Here is a 21,142-nt window from a genome sequence, read left to right as displayed (position 1 = left end):
TCCAGAGTATTCTGGACTACACAGTCATGGTGCATTCATATGCACATACCCACTTATAATTTTAAAATAATAAAAATAAAGTTTTTAAATGAGAGACTTTGTCACACGAATTATACATAATCCCTACAATGTCTTACAAGAAATGTGAATGGAAAATTCTAAACTAGAAACAACAGGAAGGAAAAGAACAATATGAGAGGAAAGAATACAATGTATGCTCTCTACAAAAAAAGGTCACATTATATTTTTAAGGACCCTCACAGCCTGTGTGGTGGTTTGAATGATAAATGTATCCCCCAGTGTCTCAGGCATTTAAATACTTGATCCCCGGTGGGTAGGGCTGTTTGTGTAGGTTTAGGAGGTGTGGCCTTGCTGGAGGAAGTGTGTCACTGTGAGGATGGGCTTTGAGGTTTCTTTGGCTCATGTTTCACTCAGTGTGATGGGCAGTTGACTTCCTGTTGCCTCTAAGATGTAGGACTCTCAGCTCCAGCACATCTGCCTGCATGCCACCATGCTCCTCGTCATGATAATAATGAACTGAACCTCTGAAACTGTAAGCCAGCCACCCCAATTAAATGTTTCCTTTATAAGAGTTGCCATGGTCATGCTGTCTCTTTACAGAAATAGATACCCTGACTATACCCTGACTAAGATAGGGTGCAAACATCATAAGAGCCGGAGGACCAGGACATTTGCTGCTAAACAGTGTCCTCTAGATATGACAGAAAAGTTATACCCTTGAAAGTTATATCATTGGTGTAGCTAAACTAATATTGTACTTTTTCCCATTATTTAAAAACTCTTAAATTTTAATTTTCCTATTCTCGATTCCTTTATTCTATTAAATCCTTTCATTGCTTTTTGCTAGCTTTGGGTTCAGTTTGTCTCTTTCTGTTACTTTGATCGTAAAATAATTTGAGAATATTTGTCACAATAATCATCCCCCTTTGTACTGCTATGGCACCGTTCTGGAGTTTCAGCATGTTGTGTTCTTGTTTGTCTTAGGCTGTTTTCCACTCTCTCTTTTGATTCCTTATACTGTCTAGTTTTCTCCAAGATTGTACCTAATTACACATTCAATGTTCTGTCCATGCCTGTTAGGCCTAGTCAGTCTCCATTGTTCCTTAAGTCTGTTCCTTCTAATTGGTGTCTAATTTTAAGTTGTTCTTTCTAATATAAAAGCAATGGAGGCTGAAGAGGTAGCTGCAAGACTGAATTGATATTTCTCTCTTTTTTTTTTTTTGGTTTTTTTCTAGACAGGGTTTCCCTGTAGTTTCTAGAGCCTGTCCTGGAACTAGCTCTTGTAGACCAGGCTGGCCTTGAACTCAGAGATCTGCCTGCCTCTGCCTCCTGAGTGCTGGGATTAAAGGCGTGCACCACCACCGCCCGGCTTTTGATATTTCTCTTGCAGCAGACACAAGTCCAGTTCCTAGCACACGTGTGAGATGTTCAAAACTGCCTGTGACTCCAGCTCCAGGGCTCCTCTGGCTTCTGTGGGCACCTGTTCTCACATCAATAGCAAATACACAGACCCACACAATGCATATACATAATTTGAAAAATGAATATTTATTTTATATACATTTCTCTGTTATTTTATTTAAATATTTTATTTTTTGAGAATTTTAATTGTGAGTACTGTATTTGCATACTCTTCACCTTCCCATCTTCTCAGTTCTTCCCGTGGCTTCTCCACTCCCTCTCCAACTCATGACCTGTCTTCTTTAATTATTATTGTTACATACATACATACATACATACATACGACCTACTGAGTTCATTTAGTGTTGTTCATGCATACATATGTGTAGGATAACCTGTCAGAGACTCGTCCCCAGAGAAACCATTCTTCCTCTCTCAGCAGTCATTGGCTGCCTCTAGCTCCTCATCTAGGGGTGGGGCCACCCATGTTGGCTTGGCACCTGGTGTCATTTTCCTATATTGTTTAGGTAACCACATTGTTGAGATTTCCTAACAGGCATGGACAGAACATTGAATGTGTAATTAGGTACAATCTTGGAGAAAACTAGACAGTATAAGGAATCAAAAGAGAGAGTGGAAAACAGCCTAAGACAAACAAGAACACAACATGCTGAAACTCCAGAACGGTGCCACAGCAGTACAAAGGGGGATGCTTATTGTGACAAATATTCTCAAATTATTTTACAATCAAAGTAACAGAAAGAGGCAAACTGAACCCAAAGCTAGCAAAAAGCAATGAAAGGATTTAATAGAAATAAAGGAATCGAGAATAGGAAAATTAAAATTTAAGAGTTTTTAAATAATGGGAAAAAGTACAATATTAGTTTAGCTACACCAATGATAAGAAACTGATAAAATTACAAATGATAGCAATATCACAACGATGTAAGACATACAAAGGACAGTGAGACTACTATCAAAAACTATAAGCGACTGTAGTTACACAACCCAGTATAAATAAATGTTTCTAGAAAAGTGCATCCTACCAAGGGTTAATTATAAAGAGAAGATGAGTCCACCTGCATCTAGTAAAATGGTTAAATCAGTAACCAAAAACGTCACACATAGGACAAGCACAGAGCCAGATGACTTCAATAGCACACTCTAGCATGAATTCAAAGACTTGATCATGGGAGTGACCCACCCCAATTTATACACCTACAACACAGTTCCTGCACAGGCTCAGGGAACAAACACAGAAAGGGAGGCCGGAAGATTATGAGAGTCAGAAGAGCAGAAAGTTCCCTGGGAGAAAGTCTCCTGGAAATGTCAGGAGAGTCACACCCATAATACCACATCGTGTGATTGCCTAACCAAGGCCAGAACAATGCCAACACCAATAGACACGCGAATGTAGAAGGGGGCAAATCTCACTGGGACAAATTTCTAGACAAAGAACTACAGGCAACTAAGGGATGCTGAGAGAGGAAGAGCTAGTCTTCCCCAGGGGTGGACCCCCGAATTAGAATTTCATGTATATACTGTATATATGAGCAACATTAAATGGGCTTAGCAGTTCTATTTATATAGGGGTGTTGTGGGTGTGGGTGTGGGTGGGTGGGTGTGTGTGTGGGTGTGTGGGTGTGTGTGTGTGTGTGTGGGTGTGTGTGTGTGTGTGTGTGTGTGTGAGAGAGAGAGAGAGAGAGAGAGAGAGAGAGAGAATGTGTGTGTGTGTGTGTTATAATAACCATAGAAAAGAGGTCATAAACTCAAGAGAAATTAAGGAAGGAGATACAGGAGATGCTGGAAGAGGAGAACACAGAAAGGATTGGAGGATGGATGAGAAAAAATTTGAGGCAGGGGGGTTAAAATATTAAAATAAAAAATAATAGAGATGGCAATGTTATCACTTCTCAAACCTTTCCAAATGATAAACTGCAGAGCACAGAGCACTTTCAAACTCATTTTATGAAATGAAATATGATACCACAAGAAAAGATAAATGTGTTATACCACCAGATAAAAATATGATACCACGAGAAATAAAAGATATATATCAATATCCTGATAAACTCAGATGTAAAACTCCTAACAAAAAAAATGCTAGTGTGGGTGACAGCTTTTCACTCCAGTGCCAAATATCCGTGACTAACAACTCAAAGGGAGGAATTGTTTCCTATATTTCAGCTCATGTTCCAGAGGCATCATTTATGGTGGCAGGAGCCTGTGGCGCAGGAGTGTTTTCATCCTGTGGCTTCCAGGAAAGGAAGCAAGTAGATGACTGTGACCCCGCGCAATCTTCAAAGGCCCCAGTGACACATTTCCTCCAGCTGAGCTCAACCTCCCAAATGATACCATCATCTGGGGATCAGGCATTCCAGCCATGGCCCTGTGGGGACATTTCATATTCAAACCAAATTTAACAACGCATTAAAAAAAAAATCACGCACTGTGAGCAAAACATGATCCCAGGAATAATAAACATAGTTTTATAGGGTAAATCATTTAATATTATGTACATATGGAAACACTGAAGGACAAACTCCCACATGATAATAATAATTTAAGTTGATGCCTGGTTGTTCTCAATTAAAAGAAGCAGACAGGGTATTAAAAACTACACAAAAGAATGTAAAGGTCTCTTTATACTTGTTGAGAGACAACATGCCTGGACCTCTGCAGCCATGAAGAATAGTCAAGAATAGCAGAAACAAAACCACATTTGCTTAAGATGTTGTTAAAGAAAAATGATGAGAAAATATACTTGCAAATTATATTATGCTAATGATTAATATTCAAAATATATAAGTGAGTTATAAACTCAGTGAATAAAAAACAAGAGGACTGGCAAGATTGTCCAGAGGGTAAAGGCATCCTCTGTACAAGTCTGGTGACCTGAGGTCACCTGAGGGTGAGAAACAACCCCAAAGTTGTCCTCTGACCCCTCACATTCGCAATATGACATGTGTACGCCCACACCATACACACGCACATTAATAAGAAATAAATTTTAGAATAATTGCAGCCAAGTAACTTGAAATAGAGAAAGTATACAAGAGGATTTGGAGGGAGGAAAAGGAAGAGAAAATATATTATACTTTCAAAAGTTAAAAATATATACTGTGAAGAGAGATGCTGGGCTATTGATCTTGGACAGGCAGATGTTTGATTACATTTTGTAATAGCATTTACTAGCTGTCTCCAACGGGGATGTGTGCCATGAGTGTCCTTCCTGAGGAGACAGTGACTCTCCAGAGTTACAGGATGACTTTGTATCCACATCTCTCTCCACAACCCAATTGAAAACCCACAGGAGCATGGTGCATGACCACAGGAGGGTGGTGCATACCCACAGTTCCAGGCAGGAGGATACGGTGGAAAAACAAGACTTCAGAGCCTCGCAGTGAGTTCCAGGCAAGGAGTGGCTTCGTGACAAGACACTATCTCAAAGAGACAAACAAACAAAACCAAAATATAAATTTACCAATTTTCTCAGAAAATAAAACAGCAATTACCTCGCTCCCACGAAGAAGAAAGAAGAAGAAGAAGAAGAAGAAGAAGAAGAAGAAGAAGAAGAAGAAGAAGAAGAAGAAGAAGAAGAAGAAGAAGAAGAAGAAGAAGAAAGAAAGGACTTGAAAAGTCAGTTCTCTAAAGAAGGTATACAAATGTCTAAAGGGATAGGAACGATGCTGGGTGTAATCATCAAGATTGGGAAGAATCTGGAACATTTTTATGCTTTTGTTGAGAATGTAACATGATGCAGCCACAATGAAATGTGGTTAGCAACTTCTCTGAAAGCTTCAAGGGCAAATTGCCGGCTGTTCTACTTCGAGGGATTTATCCAAAAGAATTAAAATGAAGATCTAAACGCATATTAGCATTCCTGTGTTCATTAGATCTGTTACCTGCAACAGTATATATGAACTTTAATGAAATTGTGGCAAGTGAACCAAGCCAGTCACAGAAGGGAAAGTACTTCAATTATGTGTATGGCAGGTAATAAGAATGGTTACGGTCAGGTATTGAATGCATCAAAGCTGGCCTGATGCACAGATGGTTGGCCAGACTCTGGACAAGGGTGACATGCAAATTCCTGAAGCAGTAGTGTCATACATGTTTCATAGACATGTAAAAGCAACATGTATGTATGCACAAATGTACATATATAACTACATATAATATAGTTATATAAGTCATGTATAATTTGGACAGGAAGCCTAAACCTCTCCTCTCTTTTCTTTGTTGATATACTTTTGTGAAGTGGCAGGTTAGAAGCTGCTTTGGCCCTCTAAATGCTTGAAATACTGTTTTATTTCTGATTCATTACTCTTTTCATATATTTTTATACTTCACATATATTTATATGTGAATTCATATATGTTTATATCTATCATATATGTATATATATGAAAGAAAAATGACAATTTGAAGGGAGGGAATGGACAGTGGTAGGGAGCGAGGACAAAGGTGGGTACAGGAATGAATAGTGCGGAGGTACAGAGATGTTTTTGGATGAAAATATCATAATGAGGGCTGGAGAGGTGGCTCAGAGGTTAAGAGCACTGGCTGCTCTTCCAGGGGTCCTGAATTCAATTCCCAGCAACAACATGGTGGCTCACAACCATCTGTAATAAGATCTGGTGCCCTCTTCTGGCCTGGAGGCAGAACAACATGTTATACATACGTAATTAAAGAAACGAATAAATGAATAAATGAATAAATAAATAGACCTTTTAAAAAAATATGATGTAATGAATCATTTTTTTCTGTGAATGTTAAAGAAGGAAATGAATGGCAAGGGAAAATAGTCAAACTCAGAATGGGAGGGCAGAATAGCTCTTCCAGGTCCAGGCGTGATGCGCTGTACAGACTTACACGTCCTGAGGTCTGTATAGGAACATGAGCACAGATACTATGCTGTAAAATATTCCTTAATTTATAAAGAACCCAATGAATACTAAAGGACACGTGTCCCAAATGTGGCGATGTGGAGTTACACATGTGTGTGTGTGTGCTTGCTTACATCTACACATGTGTGTGCCTCTATACAAACTTAATATTAAAATTTAATGTTAATCACATCAAAATACTGAAAAGACTATCCACTCAAAACCTCTACAAGCATCAGACAAAATAATGTGCACGATTAGTGATTTCCCTACCTGAGCACTAGCAGGTCACTCTCTGTCGTTGTTGTTGTTGTTTGTTTTTTGGTTCTTTTGGTTTTTTGAGATAAAGTTTTTCTGTGTAGTCCTGGCTGTCCTGGAACTCTCTAAATAGACCAGGCTAGCCTCGAACTCAGAGATCCACTTGCCTCTGCCTCCTGAGTACTAGGATTAAAGGCGTCCACTGCCACCACCAGGCAATTGGGTTACTTTTGATAGATGGAAGCACTGGAAAGAAAATTATTAATTTCCAGGCTAGGTAAAATAAGAGAATAAATCATTCCAAAACACACCGGTGACCTTCATTCTGACACATGAACACAGAATTTACAACTACATAATGAGTTGCTTTCTATTAATGCATATATATCAACTCCTTAATTAATCTGGACAGGAAGCCTAAACCTCTTGCCTTTCATTGCTGAAACACTGTTATGAAGTGACAGGTTACAATGTATCCAAGTGCTGAAGAAACAGTGTGTTAGCTTTAGGTCATTGCTCTTTTCCCTCTGTGTTCAGCTAGAGATGGATTTTAGGTGACTGAGCCAAATGAAATACTTTGTTTTGTCTGTGCTTCCAAACTGCTCATTCATAAGACGGTTGAAATCTTCATGTAGACAAACGGCCTGAAAATTTCCATTTGTTATTTCACCCTAGAGCAGTGGTTCTCAGCCTTCCTGATGCTGCGGCCATGTAATACAGTGCCTCATGTCCTAGCCACCCCCAGCCATAGATGATTCTCCTTGCTTCTTCATAACTGTAACTTTGCTACTGTTATGAATTATAATGTAAACATCTGTGTTTTCCAATGGTCTTAGGCAACCCCTGTGAAAGGGTCACTCACCCCCGCAAAGGGGTCTCCACCCACCAGAGATAAGCAGAACAAAATGGTAGGGACCCTTTCATTTAAACATACACAGAGATGGATAGGAATGAAGACAAAACTTCCTGGGAAAAACGGAAATATTCTTAAACTCTGAATTATCCCAGTAGCCCTTTTCCGAGTGACTTTGGATTTATGAAAATCTTAAAATAAATGTAGACAGACAGTTTCAGCTTTAAAATCTATAATTACTTGCTACCGACGTAACAGATTACATTTCGCTGAAGCAGTGTTGAGGGGGGAATGCCTGCTCTCAGGTTTGCTGAGCACAGCATCGTCATAGGCCACCGAATGCAGCTGTTAACTTCGCCTTGGGAGATGGAAGAACAAATGGGCCATGGAGTCTTTTCTCCCTTTACACTTGCTATTTCCAGTCATTCTCACCCATTCTCTACTGAAAACACTTGCTTCTGCCTCCCCTGCAGTCTCCTGAACTCTCAGCCCAGCTCAAGGCTGCAATACATGGGAGAAGAAAGAGAACCCATGTCAGTTCCTACCAAGCTGCTCCTGTGCTCCAGGGGCCCAAGCCCAAGGCCATTTTCCTCACTGTGAGGTTGGTCCAGAACCCTAGCCCCACCTTGGAAACAGAAAGCATCCTGCTGCAGCCTGCAAAGCTGGGGAGCTCGTCTCACACTGGATGCTACAGGTACTCTCTCAAGAGAAATTCACAAGGAGAGGGAATGTGGTTAATGTTCCAAAACCTGACTTGCAGGTCATATTACACCACACAGCTTCATCTCATGGAAGGGAACACATAGCACAGATTCTAGCTGGTCTTAGTAATAAAAATCCAGAGTCGGATATCGGGGTTAATGCTGATGATCAGAGAAGCAGATAGGCCAACCACTAGAGAGTTTAGACCGAAGGGGCGATCCTGTCCTCAGACTGTATCTCCAGACTCCATCTGCATCCACCAAACCTCAGGCTGCGCTGAGCTCCTGTCTCCTTCTGCCTTCTGTTCATCTCTCCACCCAGCCATATCACTCCTGTTTCTACCTCCTTAGTGCTGGGATTAAAGGCGTGGGATCCCAAATACTGGAATCAACTTTATGTGAACTGTGTTTCTCTTTTAGACAGATTCAGTCTCTTGTAGACCAGGGTGACCCTGAACTAACAGAGATCCCTCTGCCTCTGTCTCCCGAGTCCTGGAATTGAAGTGTGTACCACCACTCCCTGGCCTCTCGTGGCTTGGCTCTGCACTTCTATCTTCAGGCAAGGTTTATTTGTTAAAACATAAACAAAATCACACTACAGGGGCAGTTGAGTTCGGATAAGCTGTTGGTCCAGCAATAGCCACCATCAAGCTTAGAAAGGGAGTGGGGATGGCAAAGCAGCAAGAAGGGAATTTCTTTGATCATGCCCTCCACATCATGACATGCACACATTCTCCAGTCTTCATCTGCATTTTAATGTTAACCAACTTCAATGCGCAGATTTTATAAAATTTTGTTGCAAATTGTCTAACCATATCTTTTAACATTGTGATTTCTGTTTTACGGATTCTTTCCTTAGCAGACATAAAAAGACTGTATTATATTTTCCTTTAGTTATCTAATGGACTATTCCATAAGGAACTATAAACTTATTATGTACAGTTACGATGCATGATCATTAAAATTTTAAATGTCAAGTGGATAATTAATTGTATAAGCTCAACTTACTGATAATTCTTTTCTCCCCCTAGGTGAGTGCTACATTTTCAAATGCCACCATGGACAGCAGGTAAACAAGTATTTGTGGCACACATTCATGCATGTAATTCTGTGTGCATGCATATGTATATGTGTGATGATGCATGGGGAAGCATACTGCTTGAAGGCAGACTATCTCCCAACTCCTAGTCTTAGAACAAGAGACACACACAGAGCCAAAGCCAAGCTGTTTAGTATGGCTTGTCTCGCAGAGGCTGCGTGGTAACACAGCAGCAGAGCTGTTTCTTTCCAGGATAGACTTTTCACCAAATACATAAACCACACAGACAGGCCTGGGTCAAGTTTAGGTCACTCCTCAAAGACAGTAGATTAGACCAAGCCTCAGGTGCATTCGGTCAAGTTATATGTAGCTGCCAAGGCATATGTAATATTCTCGTAGGAGCTCAGTGTTTGAGTTACTGAGTATTTCTTTTTTAAAACAAGACAAATGGAAGTAGATGGAATGGCAATATAAACTAAGTGAGAAAACCAGAAAATTATAACATTTAAAAAATTGAAAAGGTGGTATTTGACAAATGTAACAAAATTATCAGTATCTAAACAATGATACATTTTAAATAAGAACAGAAGTTGTCAACACAAAAAAAAAACTGTTTACACATATGGGTCATATGTGAATAAGATAAAATAGCATTCTGGTGGTTTGAATAAGAATGGCCTCATAAGCTCATATATTTGAATGCTTCATCACCAGGGAGTGGAACTGTGTGATAGGAGTAGGATTAGGAGGTGTGGCCTTGTTGGAAGAAGTGTGTCACTGAGGGTGGGCTTTGAGGTTTCAAAAGTTTCAAAAGGTTTCAGAAAGAGACCCAGTTTCTCTCTCTTCCTGTTGCCTGGAAATCAGGATGTAGAATTCTGAACTACTGTAGCACCCTGTCTGCCTGCAGTGATGCTAATGGACTAAACCTCCATAAACAAAGCCCCTAGTGAAACGCTTTCTTTTATAAGAATTGACTTGGTTATGCTGTCTCTTCACAGCAATAGGGCAGTGACTGAGACAAGCATGACCTGCCTCAGGTGTCTGTGAAAATAAAGTAATATGCCTATTCTATTTCCTTTCTTCTGCGGTGATAGATGATTCTGGCCAAAAGCAACTTAGATTGAAAGAAAAAAAAAAAAGAGTTTCTTTCCTCCCACATTTCCAGGTCACTGTCCAGCATGGAGGCAAGATGGAGTAGGAACTCAAGGCAGGGAAAGACATGAAGCAAAAACCATGGAGGAACTAGGCTGGCTGGCTGGCTCCTTCATTAGCGTTCTTCTACAGCCCAGGACCACCTGTCTAGGGATGGTGCTGCCCACGGTGGACTGTCCCTCCTATAGCAGTTAATGATCAAGACAAGCTCCACAGACATGACCACAGCCCATCACAGCTTCCCTCTCAGACGGCTCTAGACTGTGGCGAGTTGGCCACTAAAGCAAAGTAGGACAACACAGCAAAGCTAGCTGCTTAAGGTTATGAAACAAGGTGATGCTAGATCTTCGTATACCAAGCATAAACGAAGCCCTCTGGTAGTAAACTCAAAATACAAAAATCCCTTGACTATTTACATTTCTAATGCTATGACTATTAGACTGGGAAGATAATAACATATGTGACTAAGTTATTCAGTACTCTGTACTGAAGACACAATCCTGAAATCTTTTCTATCAAGGAAAACCCATGACAACAGCCATTCAGGTGCCCACTCGCATCTACACTCCACGTAAAATTTGCTTGCACTGAGATGCTAAGAGTCACTTTCTCTAGCTTCCTTGCTGCTAATGGCCACTCATGTAACCAATCCCTCCAATTTTACAAAAAGAGAGAGAGAAAAACAGTCTTCTGCATTGTTCCTGGAAGTGTGTGTGTGTGTGTGTGTGTGTGTGTGTGTGTGTGTGTGTGTGTGTGTGTTCAGTAATAAGACAACAACAAACACAGGTATGAAAATCCAGAATCCTTAGAAGTAGAAAAATGTAAAAGGAAAGACCATGGGACATCTGTGAAAAAGTCTCATTGTCCCTCATATTCATCTATTTGTGTGATGCGTTTACCCTAGTCTAGTGAAAATTGTTTGAATGAGGAAGGAACAGAATTATAATGCAAATGCTAACCATTGGGCTAGAAAAGCATCTTGGCATCATATAAAAGAAACAATCAGGAAGAGAATTAGTAACCCACAAAACTAACTAGAAAAATCGCCACATTACACATCAGCCAGTAAAGTTTCTAAAGGAGGGGTAAGAAGAACAGATATTATCTCCAAACTTTGAAGTACATATGATATACTGAGCTTCCATTAACAGATCCTCCATCTGCTTTATGCCTTGCACAGTGTTTCTTGTGAAGGGACTGAGTCACATTTATTTTGTCTGAAGGTTTTTTTGCTAGTTTTTTCTGTTGTACAGTCACTATTTAGTCTTTGATGTACTTTGTACTTTACAGTAGAATGTGCCTGTCTCCACCTGTAATTCCCTACTGAGTCTATTCTAATTATAAATATAAAGTATGAATATTCAAAGATACTTTAAAATTATTTTACATGTATGTCTGCATGAAATAAAGTACTCAAAATTTCCAAAATTACATAAATAGAACCGGACGTGTACCTTATATGTAATATTCAAACTACAGAAAAGTAACTATGTGTGTACAGATGCAAATATACACAAATAGCTTCATTTTTGTTTGTGAAAATATATGGTTCATTCTTCCACTAATATATGTGCACATAATTACAGTAGTTCTATGTTTACAAAACTTTATAAGTTTCCTTGAATACTGTGTTTTAGAGGGTTCATAAAATTATCTTGCATATTTATTTTGAAAATTCTATTGTAATTACCCCTGATTTGTAGACAAACTTTAAAAGAACGTAAGTCTTTGTATGACAAAGTTCAAAATTATCTATTTGAATTATCTTTTTCAAATAAAGTTTATGGATTTTTAACCAAACTCACAAGGCTCACAGTGAGCCTGTCCATGCTGTAGAGTTCATGTTCATTGCCGTTGTCTTGCATATCACCATAGAACCTTCACCTGGCATTGGATGGAGAAAATGACAGAGCCCCACATAGGAGCACCGGACTGAGCTCCCAAGGTCCCGATGAGGAGCAAAAGGAGAGAGATCATGAGCAAGGAAGTCAGGACCGTGAGGAGTGCGTTTACCCATTGAGACGGTGGGACAGATCTAACGGGAGACCACCAAGTCCAGTTGGAATGGGACTGATGGATTTTTATTTTCTTATAACATATAATTAAACCCCAGTGAACTAAGAAAATAAGTTTGTACTTCCAACTTCTGTTGTTTTTTGTGTTTGTTTTGAGCACACACTTGTTTTCAGTTTAATTAGTGCCATTTTGGTAAGCTTTAACAAATAAGTCCTTTATCCTTACTGAGCTACAGGAGGTGAGACTTCCTCATTTGACTCTTCTTGAAACCTTAGGGGAAATGCTCTGATGATGGTACATTATCAGTTTAACACACTGCTAGATTTGATATACCAGTATTTTAACTAGGATTTATACATTTATATCTTTCAGAAGATGTAGTCTGTTGTTTCATATCAAGTTAGAGAAATAAGAGTAAATAAGTTTCATATTATAGGAACTATTCCCAAAATTAAATTTTCATAGTATTCTACTTCTACTACTACTACTACTTCAACTACTACTTCTGCTACTACATTGCTTGATATGTTAGGGTGGGTTTATATGTGCATATTTGTGAATGAGCATGCTGGTACATAAAAACGACATTAGCTTGGGGTCGAAGGTCAAGAGTTCTTCCATGTTATCATTGAAAGCAAAAAATTATATAAAAAAACAAGCATATTTTTCCATTAACATATGTTTTACTAAAACTATTTGAAAATGTTCTATGTGAGTAATCAGATAAAATCACCTAGTTGAGAGAACTATATTTTGTTTGTTGTTTAATGATTTATTTATTTTTAAATTTTATGTGTATTGGTGCTTTATCTGCATGTGTGTTTATACGAAAGTGTTGAATCACCTGGAGATGTTGCAGACAGTTATGAGCTGCCTTGTGGGTGCTGGGAATTGAACTTTCGTCTTTTGAAAAAGCAGCTAGTGCTCTTAACCGCTAAGTCACCTCTCCAGCACTTGTTATCATTACTCTTCAAATCCATTAGAACTATCCTCGACAACTACAGCTACCCTCACATATTAAAAGCCTTCCTCAGCCCTGGACAGATGGTTCAGTCAGTGAAGTGGCTCCAGGGCAATCAAGAAGACTAGAGTTCAAATCCCTGGCTGGGCGTCACTGGATACATATCTAACTCTAGTCCTGGGATGGTGGGGATCAGTGGGTCATCAGAGCTTGCAGGCCAGTGAGTCCAACAAGTCAGTGAGCTCTAGGAAGAGACTCTGACTCAGAGAAAAGCAGAGAGTGAAACGAAGATACCTGAAGTCAACCTTGTTCTCCACATGTATGCACACACATACACATAGATGTAGCACACAAGTACATGCAAATATAACATCCAACTACACACACATAGCACATGTACACACCCATAACACACGTGTACATACACATATAACACACGTGTACACACATAACACGTGCTCATGTACACATATAACATACATGTTCACGTGCATACATATAACACATGTATACACACACATTTCTCAGCTACTAGTAGCTTAGAAGATATTTGGTTTACTTTACCCCAAATATCACATAATGCTTACTGAGTGAGAGAATATTGCTAATAAATAATTCTGTTATGATTTGCTAGCACTTCAGTTTTTCAACCTATGTATTAGGCACACTTGGCTTCCATATGGAATAAAGCTTATTCAATTTTGTGTCCTCTCCATCTATTAAAATGCTTTACTCTGCAAAATTTCAAAGGATATATTTTCAGTGAAGAGATATTCCTTGTTTCTTTGAAAACAACCTTAGGATAATAAACCTAAGAGTCAAGTGTACTAACGTTTCTGTAAATAAATTTCATTATGTGGGGTTTGTACACAAAAGTTTTGTACAGATAAACTGACAGCATCTGAAGATAGGGATCTATGATCACACAGTGCTCTCCCTTCAACAGGCCAATGGAATCCCAAAAATTCAAAGTAAGAACTGAGCAAACCTAGGTTTTCCAGGGTCTAAATGAGTCTTTCTCACATGGCAATGTATGTATTTTAAAAAGCTACTAGAGGTATCTAATGATTAAGAGTAAATGAATATTCATCCTGACCCCTCAGATAATCCAGTTTTGTATACCAGGTTTGAGGTGCCAGAGCCAGCACTTACCCCAGCCAGCCTAGCTGCCACAATAACCACTTGAATTCTCAAGTTCATTTGGTGCCTACCATCCTCTCCTTACCAACGCTTAGTCTCCTTGTCCAAAGTCTAGTGTAAGAAAACAAATATATCAAACTGTAACTCAATCCCTATTCTCTATAACTAAACCATTCCATATATGTGCAAACTTTTAAAAAAAAACAGCTTTTGTTCTCTATAAGTTATTTATATAAGGTGAAGATTATTCAAACTCACATACTAATATTTATGATGCATTAAATAATAGGCAGTTCTTCCCCTCTGGATCAACAGAACTGATGCTAGATATTTTTAAATGAATAATGTAAATGGAGTGTGTAAACACACATCATATAAAGAAAGTGCTTAATAATAATTTTGCACCTAATAATAAAAATTTGCCATACATGATTAAAGTTATAACTTAGTGCTCTACCCACAAACATTCTCTTTTCTCTCTGTCCATGATAGAATTCTACTCCTGTTCAAATTTGAAGGTTATAAATTTTAGGAGAGCCCAGGAAAGAAATACTAAATTGTGTAAACCGATCACACCAATTTCACTCCAGTTGCCAGTGGCGGTAGCTACCAGATTGCAGTAAATTCAAGACTAGCCTAGGTTATGGGTTGAATTTGAGACCAGTGTGAGTTAACCAAATGAGCCAAAAATAAGAACAATCTTAATAATTTTAATTTAAAAACCTATTAATAGAAGAGAGTTTCTGAAAATGGATAAAAAGCCACCTATGAAAAACCCACTGCTAATAAATTATTTAGCTGTGAGAGATCAAATGCTTTACCCCAACAGTGTCTGCTCTCACATCTGTTCAACACTATTCAAAGGTTCTATGGAAGCATAATGTCAAGGAAATAGAAATGTCCATACTGAAAAACAAGAAATAGATTCTATTTATAGAAGGCATAGTGATAGATATAGAAAATCTGAATGAGTCTGTTGAAATCTGCCTGAAACTAGTAAATGAATTCAGCAAGGCCAAAGAGTATAAAAATTCTAAGGTGTATTCATATGCCAGAAGACTGCAATCAGAAAATGAAATACAAGAAAATAATTCCCTTTATAATTTATCAGAAATATTTAGACATACATTTAGTATAAAAGTAAAAAGTTGCAATGACTATGCTATTAAAAAATGATGACAATAGTTTAAAAATTAGGTAGGTATTACAGTTACACTACTTTAAGAATGTACTAAAAATATATTTCATAATCTACACACACACACACACACAAGCAGCTTTCCTCCATGACCTCTATTTCAGGTTTTGCCTGCAGGTTCCTGTCTTGAGTTCCTGACTTCATTTTGTGATGGACGTTAAAATGTAATTGGAAAAAAGCCCTTTTCTCCCCAAGTCTCTTTTGGTCATGATGTTTATCACAGTGATAGACACCTAGCTAGGGCAGCCTACAAAGTTCTATCCTGTGACATGAAATAACTGACGCATCTGCAGCTGCCTGCGACACGCACAAGATGGGGCCTATCAGCAGTTAACACAAGGCCCTGCCCCTTCCCGCTATTATAGGCTACTAATGGAGATATTCTGGGAGATAGAAAGATACTGTCTTTAGTCACACAGACACTGATGAGTCGGCCCATCAGGCTCCAAGGAATAATTCCAAACTCATGGTCCCATAGATGGCCATGCTTAAACTCAGCAAGACACACACACACGCACACGCACGCACATGCACACGCACACGCACACGCACACACACACACACACACACACACACATATATATATTATATATATGAATGTGAAAAAAGGAATTGTAGGATGGGAATAAAAGAGTTAAAGAGTTGGGAAAGACTCAAAAATGATAAAGGCAGCAGATGACCCAAACAAACTCTATGGTAGTTTTATAAATTTTTTATTTCATATTTCTTTGTTCTGTGATTTTTTTTTCCTTATTGATCTTTTACTTTTATGCTATGGTTTCTGATTTTGTGTTTTGATGGTTTTTGTTTTATTGGGTGGCTGTGTGGAGGAGGTGACTGTGGGTGTGTTTCTTGTGCCTCTATTTTTATTTATTTTTTTATTCTGGTTTGTTTTCATTTTCCTGTTTGAGAGAGAGAGAGAGAGAGAGAGAGAGAGAGAGAGAGAGAGAAGGTAGAAAGAAAAGAGAGCATTTGAGGAAGAGAAAACAGTGATCAGATATAGTGTATGAAAAAACTCATTTTTAATTTTAAAAAAGAGAGAAAATTAAAAAGGCACAAGTTTATGTACAGAAGAGCTGGTTTTATAATTTTTATCAATCACTTTTTAGAATAGTGGGCCTACCCTTCCCAGCAATCATTTTCAAAAAGCCTACACTGAGGGCACTGTTACCCATGGCTGTGTGGTGCTGATGTTCCCTACAAACGAACAATAATGCATACAGGACAAATAAATCATTTTCTCTTTGCAGAAAAAGTATTCACAATGCTACAGAGCAGCAAACTGTAGCAAACTGCATCAGGGCAGTTCCTAACCCTTACTGTTCAACTGAGGAAATGTTGGGCAATTAACTTATCAAGTAATAGAATTTCATGACAGCTATGGAAACAAGAAGCCATGCACCCCACAGAAACATGAGAGTTGGGGAGCCAATATCCTATGTTCAGAGATAAAGCAAGAGACTGTGTCTCTGTCTTTCCTCTTCCCAGAATTCTCCTAGTCTCGGTACCCCACTCATAACTTCCTTTCTGGCTACTGACCAATCAGCATTTTATTAAACCAATTTGAGTGACAAATCTTTGCAGTGTACAAGAGCATTTTCCCACAGAATTTCCCCCTTTTTCTCTTTTCAAAACAAGAGCCCAGAATCTAATTTTCTTTGTTTAGCTTTTTCCTAACCATTATCCATAACAACTTGTAACCAACATGCTAAACAAAGACAAACATCCACCATGCATTTTTTGGGAATGTGGGCATTGTTTTCTAGACTACTTCCTACTGAGACAAGCCCTGCACTTTCCCATTACACAGATACTAGACAACAAATGATACAGCTTCCTCTCCGAGGGATTGACAACCAACCAAACTTTTCTTTTCAGGGTCCCCTTAAGATACCATCACTTCCAGACAGCACGAAGTAAATTTAAGACTATGAAATCCACATTCCCAAGAGATGGGGTGGGTGGTTTGGGTCATTCAATGGATTATGGATATTTGTCATTGTTTAGGGGGGTTGTTTACATGTTATTATTGGCAATGGTCAGGATAAAAAGATAAACAAAGGAAATTAGATTCAAGGTTCTTATTTTGAAAAGAAAAAAAGGGGCATATAATAGAATATAAAGGTAGATTATTGAGTCTATCCTGAAAAGAAAAAGGAAGGATATAAGAATAGGATTAACAGATAGATTATTGGACTACTTTTAAACAAAAGAAAGCAACTACTAGTCAAAGTATCTTATATTGATATGAATCTATGTATATTAATACTAATTTGAGATTAGTTTTTAGAACATACTCTACATACATTTCTAATCTTGTTCAAGTTATTATACCTATACAGCTCATTTAACAATGTAACGCAAATTTCTAGTCCTTGAAAGTTATTATTACCAACTATTTAGGACATAAAGAAATGCAAGTTAGTAGTTATTACAACCAAACTTGTAGTCATATTAAGTATGTTTCAAGGTCAAACAGATATATTTTAGATAGACAGATCATATTCAAACACTTCAGAGATCTACAGAATATGGTATTTAAGATGTTTAATAACATAGGTTCTTATCTTTTTATGACAGTGAGACATATCTGTTCATGGCAATACCAATCTATTTCAGAGAAGGTGATAGGTGTCAAAGTAACTCAATATGGAGTTTATGAAGTTTACTTTCTGTATAGCAAAAGTAAGCCACTGGGCAAGAAAGTGCCCTTGTGCCTTGACTGCTGACAGATGCTGTCCTATTTGGACAAACAGAACACAAACTGAACAAACAAGATACAAAAGAAAGGACTGCCAAACTTTGCCAAGACAAGCTATGATAAGCCCTACAGAATATCCTGCATCACAGAAAAGGCTATCAGATATGCTATGCCTGTGTGCCAAAGATGGATGCCCCAAAGTTGCAGAGGAACCTTGGGTGACTGTCCAGACAGCCAGCTGTTTCTGTCATTTCTCACACTTTTTGGAAGTCACTTGCTTACACTTCCTGCTTACTCAGGTAATATTATTTCTTTCTTGGGTCTCTGATAGACTTTATAGCTATAGTTTTCTTTCTTACCAGATTCAGGAAAAGAATTCACTACAGAGGTATAAAGTGAATAAGGTTGGGAGACATTAAAAGATAGTTTTTGTAATATAAGTTAGAATAGAACGTGAATTAGATACAACCTTTTAGACTCACCAAGATAGGATAGATGTGGAGTATATTTTCTGAATTTGCCAATTGCTAATGGACTAGACATTTTTATGTATTTATTGCCTGTACATTTTGTATATAGTTATTGTATTTATTGTATATCCTTTTTATTAGTTAAAACCTTTTTTTTATTTTAGACTAAAAGGAGGAAATATGGTGATATTTTTGTTTGTACTCTATAAGTAAAGCTTGCCTAAAGATCAGAGGCAGAGCTAGCCATTAGTTAACAGTAGAGGTCTGGAGGTCTGGACAGACAGACAGACAGAAAGTGGCATGACTGGGCAGAGAGAGCAAGCAATGAGGCAGGGTGGAGAGAGGAGCTCTGTCTTTTCTCAAGCTGAGAGTCTCAGAGGTAAGATCTCTAGTGACTGACTGTTCTGCTTCTCTGATCTTTCAGCTTTTACCCCCTAACATCTGACTCCAGGTTTTTATTGCTAAGATGTACCAATTAGAACTTATGCAATAAAAAGCAATCATGAATGAAGAAAAATTTATATCAATGAAGAAAAAGTTATTCGTTGTCTCTACATGACATGTGAATATACCAAGAGCGCCTTCTAGAACCCAATTTGTTAGAGACTGCTGCCACCTACCCTCTACTATTATTCATTTAAAGACTAAAACAGTGGTATTTAGTCATCTGTAGACATGTCTCTTCAATCCATAGCATTGCCTGATGACTGGTACAATAACATTCAGAAATCCCTAGAAGGTTTACCTAATGGCAAAGAGCTATGGAATGGTACTAACACTAATAAAACTATTGTTTCTTTTGTTAGTATCTATGTTTGAGAAAGTTAGCAAAAAAAATAATCAGAATTTTTGGAATTTGAGGTTATCATACTTTTCTTTTATATTAAATCCATACCAGACGGAAATAAGTGTGTGCACTAGGATTTATAGAAATGTAAAGAAAACGTCTATAGGCAACTGTGCTTGGCAAAGGTGAGTTCACAGAGCTGTCTTCGGGAAGTGGCAGTGCGGAGGGAGGAAAGAAATGCACACATATATCAAGAAGGTGCCCAATAGGTCCGCTGAAGACACCACTGCAAAGGAAAGACAACTTTGGGGGTGCGTTTGCCTGGTAGATGATAGGAGAAGCACAGTGCCTCGTCCAAGGACTCAACCAAATTCTGGAGCAACATAAAATCTCCTAGAAAAATGAAAGCATCTAAAATGTAAGAAAATATTAACAATGAACAAATTAACTTGATGGATTATCAAATCTCTGGGGGAAATAGACTGCAGAAGAGGGGGTAAATGACCAATTTTAAAGAGGTCCCAGCTTAGGGGGGTTAAGCGTCATCCTGTGAGGAAAAGTCCCCCTTGGAGACACCGTGTCTGAACTCAACTACCAAGGAGCTCAGACATGCCAGGTTCCACAAGACAAGAATCAAAGCCTACGATTTACACTTTCTTCATGGCCCATTCCAATAACACATATTGAGCTGCTATAGGAGATGAGTAAATAGAGGTGTGATCACCCCTTATCAATATTGCTAACACTAGGGAAACAGAATCGTGCACTGAAGGATAAAGGCCTGTTTAAAACTGATACCTATAACAGAAACGATTTTGAAAAACAAGAAAAGGTGAAGTATATTGACTCAGAAGTTATAGAACACAATCTGTTAATTAAAACAATGTATACTGAAAATGATTTTAAAACAGAAGGGAATGTGGGGCAGATCCTGGAGGAAATGGGGAACTGAAATCATAATTAGAATATATTGTGTGAAAAATACTTGTTTTCAATAAAATAAAAGTAGGAAAAAACATATCAGCCAGATTTTACAGATTTTAAGAGCTAAATCTTAAAATCTGCCACTGAAATCTATCACAAATTACATTAAACATAGTTCATGCTGCACCAGGAAATTATGGTATTGAGTAAAGATGTATATCTCAGAGGTGGTTCTCTAGACTCAGTCATAGAAGAAAATGTCATCCAACCACAGCCTAAAACAAAGAGCTGCAGCAATGCTTGTTAGACCCGTGAGGTCCAATCAGCCTGAAAGGTCTTCTCAAATTAGGATCCCTCTTTCAAAAGTAATATCAATGCTTCTGCTTGTCTCAAGAATCATGGCACTAAGATAAATTTTAGATTTGGCATTCAAGGCAGGTATGGAGTCAGGGATGAGTGATAAACCACAGTCAGAGGTACCATGAGCAGAAAGGAGCAGGTGTCGACTGTGTGGGAGCAGCCTGACCCCAGTATTGGGGGGCTGAGGCAGGAAGGTGGTTAATATCTGGCCAACTGAAGCCCTGTAGCAAAATGTTAAAGTCATAGTAATTGATGGTGATGATGATGGTGA

The 21,142-nt window shown here is 38.4% G+C and overlaps 1 protein-coding gene across 1 annotated transcript in view; it reads right to left on the bottom strand.

The window, feature by feature from the left end:
• Positions 1-21,142, bottom strand: part of Tmem232 (transmembrane protein 232) — a 237,768-nt gene that overhangs the window by 160,423 nt on the left and 56,203 nt on the right. The gene's annotated exons all lie outside the window — the stretch shown is intronic.

Source organism: Arvicola amphibius, chromosome 8, assembly GCF_903992535.2.
Source record: "Arvicola amphibius chromosome 8, mArvAmp1.2, whole genome shotgun sequence".
NCBI classification, from domain to species: Eukaryota; Metazoa; Chordata; class Mammalia; order Rodentia; family Cricetidae; genus Arvicola; species Arvicola amphibius.
Note: the sequence above shows the minus strand (reverse complement) of the source record. Positions and strands in the feature narration are given on the sequence as shown.